This window comes from Trachurus japonicus, chromosome 6 (assembly GCF_045865225.1).
Source record: "Trachurus japonicus isolate A0001 chromosome 6, Traja_1.0".
NCBI lineage: Eukaryota > Metazoa > Chordata > Actinopteri > Carangiformes > Carangidae > Trachurus > Trachurus japonicus.
This window is the reverse complement of record NC_140912.1, coordinates 15511990-15520839: the sequence shown is the minus strand read 5'-3', so window position 1 is coordinate 15520839 and position 8850 is coordinate 15511990. Positions and strand designations below refer to the sequence as shown.

Here is an 8850-nt window from a genome sequence, read left to right as displayed (position 1 = left end):
CTCAGTGGCCGGAGGCTGTCAAAGTTGAACTGCAGGTAAAAAACTTCACGGATGAACCTATAGCCTGAGCTGTGTGATAGTCTGTGGAGAGCAGCAGCAGCAGCAGCAGAGGCAGCAGCAGCAGACTGCATTGTCCCAGGATGTATTACAGTATATGGGTGCCCCCTAGCGTATGATTTTTTTTTGCTTCAAACGAGATTCAATTTAGAGGAGTCATCCGACAAGGAAACCGCTTCAGTCTCGTCTCTCGCATCGACCAAACTAACGAGCACCATTTTAAACTGATGACTGTTTGTTTAAATTCTGTTTTACATGACTTGGACGGCAAAGCTTTGAGAGTTGCCAAAGTTGGATTTACTTTTTGCCACTTCAGGCAGTCCCAGCGGTGGTATTTAGACCAATTATGTCTTTATTCTAAAACAAATTAACCGATTATATTTTGACTGCATGACTATTTTGTAGGTTTTATTTACAGATCCCGTGAACATGGAGAGTCTGTAAATAAAACACTCCGCAAGGTATCTATCGACCTATCCGAGGAGGCAGTTTTCGCTGCAAATGGTGAGTAAACATTTATTTTTAATTTTGCACACTTTATTATGGCAAATAAGCAAAGTAGCCATGCTTTATTCTTCATCTAATATTGTATAAATGAGCGAGCAGGCTGCAGACAGAGTGCATAACGGTCACATATATTACGAGATCTGCACAGTGCGCATTGAACAACGGGCGAGTCTGGTCATATTAACGCGTATCATCCAAGTGTTAATTTATCCGATCAACACAATAAGCCCAACTACTTTGCAAATAGCCATTCATTAAGTGATTTGATAGAGAGAGTGAGGCAGGAGGCTGTATTCTTATAGTAGGAAACCTACCAAATGCATATGATGCTGATTCGTCCGTAGCGGGATGCATCTTCTCTCTTATTCAGAATATATTTAGTCTTCTCTTTTTCGACACAGTGCTCAGATTGAAACTGGCAAAGCGTCCTCTCCAACAGACGGGATCAAACACAAAAAAAGACACGCTGTTTATTTGGTCAAATTGCAATGTCTGATCATGCAAAAACTTTGGAGAGCCGAAACAAACAAACTGATTCACGTCATGTGCTGGTTGTTGCAAGCGAGGGACTGGAAATATAAGTTGCCGTGTCGATCCGTGCAGAATATCATTTGACTGAAGGCGATAAGCAGGCTTTACAGCAAAGCAAGAGGATCCTGTGCGCCTTTTCTCTCCTACAGTAAATGTGGCCAAAACGCGCTCGCACGCCGCTGCTTTGTGTGGGCTACTGAGGAGAGAGGGAGGGGGTGAAGTCAGAACAGACACCTGTCTTTAAGTATGGCGAGCATGCATTATGACATTCTGCATATTGGAAATTAAATGGAGATTGGAGGTGAAGACAGTAAGAGCTTTAATTTGAGATTAAAACTGCCTAAAACTAGATTTCTTACTGTAAAATAAATATTCATATATATTAATTAAGCTTAACTGGAACCCTTTAAATATTGCACCTATTATTATGAATATTATTATTAATGATATTAATATGATGATAATTATTCTTTAATTAATACTAATAATTGTATTATTTATTTACAATACATACACTATACAAAATAAAGATATAAGCGACTTAATCAACACAATATCTCTTTTTTGACAGCTACCCTCCCAGCAATTATACAATATGCAGAGAACGAGGAGGCCAATATATGAAATGATTATAGCCTCAATTAACCTCGCGTGAATCTACACTGACAGGAAAAATTGAGCAGCTTTTTTTCCACGCAGAAACATTTTCACACAAACACGATTGATTTGCTATTAACCCTCCCAAAAAAACTCGAGAGTGCTGTATTTTTCCCCCTCCTTTTTTCTCCCAACCTGGTTTAAAAGTTTCCTCTGTGTGATTAGTAGTTTGTTCTCCCTTCAAGCAGAAGATAATAGCACCATATATGCTCAGCAAGCCTGCATGCACACAACAATAGCACTGCCCAACGGGACCAGTATCGATTAAGACCAGACAGAGGATGTCGCCTGCACTAAATATTTACTGATCACACACAAATAGCTGGATCTTTAACGATTTCCCATGCTCCGACTGGGAGAGAGGACTAAATCACTTTATTATTGTTAGTAAAACAAAGCACACGCTCTGGAGGACAGGAGTGGAGATGGTGCTGATTGGGATAAGTGCAGTTAAATGAATCGATAGTGAACAGATAATAGTTAAGATTTACGGGCGTGCAAAGAAAAAGCTTTCACTCATGTATCAGGTTAAACTGACACATGCAATGCGACTGGTAAATCCTCCTCTGCTGCCAAAAAACGTGCCATAAAGACGTAAAGTCAACAGATGATGGAGTGAGAAAAAAAACTTCACACCCATTAGCGGGGATACGGTTAAAAATATCTCTCTGTATAGCCTTCATCAGACTTCGAGATGGGCTATAGGGTATCATCTTAAAAGAAAAGAAAAGCATTGTCCTGCTGACGGCAAGACGCTCCTCTCACACTTGTGTTAAAAGTCAAAAGTGAAATAAAAGTGGACTTTAATCTTATCTCTGCCTTCACCAAGTCCTCCATGCAGATAGAGGAACACTGACCCGGAGGGCTCCAAGTTCCCGCTCTGATTAACCCCTCCAGACCCGCGCAGGAGCAAAGGTTAACCAGGCTAATCAACTTCAAGAGTCTGATTGAATTAGATGACTGAGAAATCAGGACACAAACTTAATTGTCTCACTTAAAAAAAAAAAAAAAAATCACATATACACACACACACACCATGGAGAAAAACGTTGGTTATTTCTTTCCCAACTAAATTTAAAACTTAAAAAAAAAATATATATATATATATATAAAGGAGGAATTAATTGTAGATAACAGAGGAGATGATTGGCTTTTAACATGCAACAGGTTTCATCTGTTTCTACTTTCATATTTAACATTTCCATACTCTTAATATACAAAACTCTCCTTAACACCCACAGATTGTATTTTCCCTGCTTGATAAAGATCACTTGATTGATGGTGGCTGTGCCCCATATGTCATGGCATTTTTATCTGCTGCAAAGCATAATATCAATCAGTCCCCTTTAACTCTAGTAAAGGTTTTATCTTCTGTCTTTTTATAGCAGTGCTTCGTGGCAATGGTGTGATTGTTGCTTATTTGCAAAAGATGGAAGAAAAAAAGAAAAATAATAAAAGCAATTAGTTGAATGTCTGCTTGCACATTATACTTCATTTGAGTAAAGAATATTTGTTGACAAAACGTCATGTGAGTTTCCAGAAGTTACTTTACACTTCAGTAGAAAGATGAAAAAATATAAAACATAACGCAAGGAAATTATTCTCATATAAGGAAATGTTAACCTTTACATTAATTGGATAAAAAATATCACAATTGTGAGAGCATAAAATAACAGGATATATATTTTTAACATCTATAGCTTTTGTTCGAATAATGCGTGCACATCTGATTTAGTTTCTTTAGTTTAGTGTTTCTCTGGTTGACAACATTATTCTTACTATGACTTATACTGGCATTACAGAAGTATGACTTAACTTTTACAATATGTTGTCTCTTGTAATTATGTAACTTTTGAAAAAGAAACAGCCCATTGTCACAATTAACAACCTCTTATGTTGGATGTGGTGAGAGTCTGTAAGCAATTAGGTTATACATAAATATACACAGTGTGAGAAAAAGGTGTTTAACATTCACTTTTTTTTAATTTGTAAGTGTCCGTTCATGGAAGAAGACATCCAAGTTTAGCTTGAGACTGTTATAAAGACTTCATTCAGTGGTGTATATCACTTTCTCTGTCTGCGCGCCCTTAGGGCCGCTATCTAAAATGGCCATAGATCCCAGATAGTTCGCTGTTCAATTTGCCAATGATAGATTATAGTGCCAATTTAAACAGATAGAGATCAATTTGTCTCAATGATCACTCTTTAGGCTGACTGCCAGCGTGCTCTTAATGTATTTGTAAATGCTGGTTGTTTGAATCGCAGCTGTTATGTTTAAAGTGATCAAAACTGTAGTGTGGAGAGAAATGAGCGGCGCAAATGATAAATGATGTGTTGTTTTGGCTGCTTAAGGCTGCAGAGATGGAGCGTACGTGACGATTACTTCAGGCAGCAGCATTGTAGCAGCAGTGACCAGGAGGTCAATGGTTTAACTCTAAGGACTCACTGGGAAAGTCTGGCTAGGAGAATTGTGTGATAAGTGCTCTCTAACCCTCAGGAACTACTGCTGAAGTGCCCTTCGGCAAAGCAGCTTAAGCCCCATCTGTCCCAGTGGAGCCGCACAGCGACCAGCAGTACAAGACTGCGGTTGTACCAGGCACTTGTGAGATGTGTCTCTTTGAGTGTGACCTGCCCTCCCTTTTCTTTTTAAAGAGGGAGAGTGGGCAGTCCACTCGCCTCACACTTTTTTTTTCTCTCTATGTACTCAGACAGTGAAAAAGTTTGGGAGAAGACACAAGAGAGAAAGCTGTGGCAGCATTCAGTCCTGATCCAGACATGGTTCACATGTAGCCCCAAAGGCAGCAGACAGTGTATTGAATTACTGTAACTCAAGGTGTAATGTAGTAGCAGTGTGGGATATGTACAAAAAAGGAAGGAAAGGAAGAGGCGTACCGCAGCTAATTCAGCTATTTAATGTTAATTTGTACGGTTTACTTTCTCACATGCCAGATATAATCAGTTCTAACAGCGACCGTACTTTCTATAATGATCGTCAATGTATCATTAGATTGAACAATTACAGAAAACTGTATTGTCATGTGAAAACCTTGTATCTCCAGGTAGTGTGATTTTCACTTTCATGCATGAGCGTAAAGCTGAAACCATATCTGCTTTCTCACTTCTTGAAGGTTGGGGACGTCGTGGAGATTCGGGGGCTTTGATGCGACAGTGAGCTGTGCGCAATTATGGGATGACCAATGCAGTAAGTGTTAGTCAAGTAGCCAGTTAAGAAGTGTGTATAATTGCAATCTGCAGTGTTGCACCTGCCACATCCATGACTAATAAAGTTTAAAGATATCACACAAGCTGTGTTTTTGGCTGCTTTTCTTTACACAGTACCTGATGTTATGTGCTTACATTTAAAGGAGGTAACTACTGTTTCAACTGTAGGAGGCCTGCTCTTAAAATCTACAATGGTAAGGGTAGAAACAGCGAGGGAGCGGCTCTCTCTATGAAGTACCCTAAATACCTTTACAAGTTATTCCGTAATTCTCTCTTTGGCTGACCTGATTCTGTAGGATCCGTAGATCAAAAATATTCTCTTAATGACGGTGCTGGTGCTATACCAAAACCACATACTTTAAGTCTTGCAACAGTCCATCTTTAACTTTCCATTCACTGAAAATATCATTATATGACTCTCTACATTTCACATCTCACAGATATTTCTGTGGTGTAGGCTGGTGGAGGCTTTGAAAGTCTGAAAAACATGTAGCTATTGCAGCATTGTGCTTAAATTTCATAAGAACTGGTCATGTTTCAATTCAGAGAAGAATGTGTATTATTTGAGAAGTGTGTCTGCAGTTTTACCTTCAGCAGCAGGATTTCGAAGAATGTGATACTACGCTATTGAAGCGCAGGTATTTTAGTACAGTCACACTTCCTTGAATTAAAGCATTTAACGTTTAAACACAGACGTAAACCACAGTAGCAGAGCTTGAACCAGCTCTGAACCTGAATACTGCGGGCTGAGAAATCAATCAAGCTTAAATGTTTTATCATAGGAATGTATTTCTCTGTGAAAGCGCTGCAGATTTAAATTGTATGAACAAAACCAGCAGCCTGTGAATATGGACAATATTAACTACACTTCTACTTCCACAGGTACCGATTCAACATTTGTGAATGGAACATATTGTAAATAGCAAATACTGCCATTTGAGGTTTTTCAGTCACACAAATAAATGTGTGATCAATGGTCCTTGTGAATTGATGGAGGGAATAAAAAAGTAAATGGAATGTGAATGGGATTTGGAAAGACCTTCACTACAGCGATGACTCCAATGAAAAAGAGATGATTTTCTTGGTGTGAAGATGACCTTAAGGGGAAAAGCCATTAAAAAAGCAAATCAGTTATTCACAGGATCTTAGTTACTGTATCGTCACATGAGGACACGCAAAAGCGGCTTTTAGAGCTCAGAACACAGGAATCAATACTCTGTGGATGAAGTCACCAGTTAGACCTTAGACTTGCCCCACTGACGATAAACTGAGAGGGAATTTGTTGTCGTGATAGTGCCCAGAGGTTAGAAGTGGACGTGACAGTATTTGTCTGTCCAGTCCTGTTAATTTTTCTATCACAGCTTACAGTAGTCATGATGAAGTTTAGTGTGCAAGTATTCTACTTTTTTCTATTTTAATTTATAATGCTTTATTTAAAGGTTTGTAAGGAAATATATAAATACCAAGTTGGTTCCAAAATATTTTAGAAAGTACTATCCCATAGTACATTTTCTCATTTCCTCAAAATGTAAAATGAAGTGCTGCACCACTGTGATGTGAAATGTACTTTAATGTCTGATGTAAAAATGAAAGAGAATGAAGAGGCATCTTACAGGAAGAAATGTGATGGATGTTATGGGTATGTGAGATCTAACTCAGAACAAACTCTTCCACCGCGATGGCCCATCATCAAGGTATGTGCCAATCAATGTATCAGATTTATTTTTATTTTTTCTTTGGTTAATAGAATCATGTGTTTCATTTTCAGTTTTGCTTCATGCACAGCATAAAAACATGTATATATTTTCCTCATCCGTTAACTGCACAATGCCGATGCATTTTTGTCCGTGGGAATAAAATAGCCACCGTATTACAAGTGCTATAGCTAGTACTTGTACAGCACAGTAAACACATTAAGGCCTGTGCGGTTTTCTGTACACTTAATCACATATTTCATGACTAGACAACAATGAATTCAAGTTCAACAGGTACAGTAAATGCATTCAAGAGGAAAAAACAAAGATAAGCCAAGACAGGGTGCTGACGTCTAAGGTGATGAACCCATGAACCCAGAGAAGAAAAAAAAGGTTGTGGCTGAATCAGCGTCGGTGAATCACACTCAGAGTTACATCTGTTTATAGATCAATCTCCAGGCGTAACAGAGCTGTAAACACCAATGGTGGCTGCACATCTCTGCCTGTGCAGACACAGCATCTGGTATTAGAAAGACTGGAAGCCAATGAAGCAGACAGAGAACAAAAATAAACTTATTAGCCATGTGTAAGCACTAGCAAGACAAGAGCTACCGGATGATCACCACTGTCTTTTGTACTAAAAACAAATGTTATAAATTGGTGTAATATCCATGACAACAGCTGGCACAGGAGTATGTGCCCTCGGGCTAAACCGTCAAAAGGAAGCTGGCCACACATGTCTCTTGTGTTGTGTGAAGTTGAGAAGCCTCATCTGGCTCGCAAAGGAAAAAATATCAGTGAAGGGAAAAAAAACCACACACAGACACACAGAAATGTGTCTTGCAGCCAACAAGCCAATCCTTCAGTTAGTGCCCATTAAATTTCTAATTGAGTAAAGACAGGCTTAGGGCAGTGGGGCACAGTCGTGAAGCGGTAGGACCATCACAATGTTGAAGTCAAGTCATCCTTTTCTGCTGTCAGTGCTCTCATATCTGTAAAATGAATTATTTTCTGATGCTTTTACCTTGACTTATGTAATTGTTTTTTTGATAATTTGATTTTGATTTGATAAAGAAATAAAGGTTCTATAATCGTTGATTGTTGTGACTGTGGATTGATTACAGTCTACATTTTAACAGCAGATGAACTTCACACACATGTCTGCATCTTATGACTCTCAGCATATCCATAGTGTTTGAACAATACACCCACTGACTCACCTACTTAGACTTATTCAGCCACTACAATGCAACCAATGATATTCTGTTGCTTCAATAATCTGCAGTCTGATAATTTTTCAGTCATAAAGCCATTAACTGTAATGGTTAAGGTAATAATCTTTTACACAGCTTATTTCAGAGGAGGATTTATAGCTTTTCAGATCATTACACTGCTCTAGAGTGTTAACTAATACTAACTCCTGGATCCCTTTTTTGATCCAGGTTTTCCTCTATGAATGAAACATTAGTAAAGTGTAGCCTGTTGAAAATACGGGTGTGACTGATCTCCTCCAGGAAACATACAGGAGGGGGAAAATCTGCACAGTCTGTCATTGTATTGAGCCTACAATGCAAGGATTAGGTCCTCTAGAGGGAAACATGAGGGAAACGCTGTGTACACCAGCTCAGATTGCAGGTTTGTATCTCATCACTCACCATATGAATGTAGAAACATTTGTCAGAAAAGAGTTAGACACTTTATGCTATTCTGTGAGCAGATTAATTGGAACATTAAGTGTAAAAAGTACACATATTATATTATCATCAATTGTAGTTAGTTATGATGAAGAATTGGTGTGGAATTCATATTGCGATTAAATTGAATCAGTAAATATTGAGCAAATGTCTTTTCTGTGCTTGCACCAATGTAATTTATGAGTTAAAAGCTAGCAATGGTGTGATATTTGCCATCTTCATCAGAAGATATAAATACCTTTGTTTACTTATGAACACACTCTGCCAAAATTCAACTGTGTTAAACAAATGTTAGTGTTAACACAAGAAATAAAGATACAGTTTGTTTAAACGCCACATTGTTTGCAGCTCAAGGTGAAAATAATGCCATAAACTATAAGGATGCCTATTATAATATGGGCTCATAACCAGGCTGCAAAAAAAAGAAAAAAAGTAAGGCCCATTTCATCAAGCTAATTGCCTGTTTGTGAGAGCGAGAAAACTTTTCT

The 8850-nt window shown here is 38.4% G+C and overlaps 1 long non-coding RNA gene across 1 annotated transcript; it reads left to right on the top strand.

Annotated features, from left to right (window-relative positions):
* Positions 1–382: 382 nt before the first annotated feature.
* On the top strand, positions 383–5057 carry LOC146985878 (uncharacterized). Its single transcript, XR_015035999.1, has 2 exons — positions 383–561; positions 4881–5057. It is a non-coding gene; the product is annotated as an uncharacterized LOC146985878 (long non-coding RNA).
* The last annotated feature ends 3793 nt before the right edge of the window (positions 5058–8850 follow it).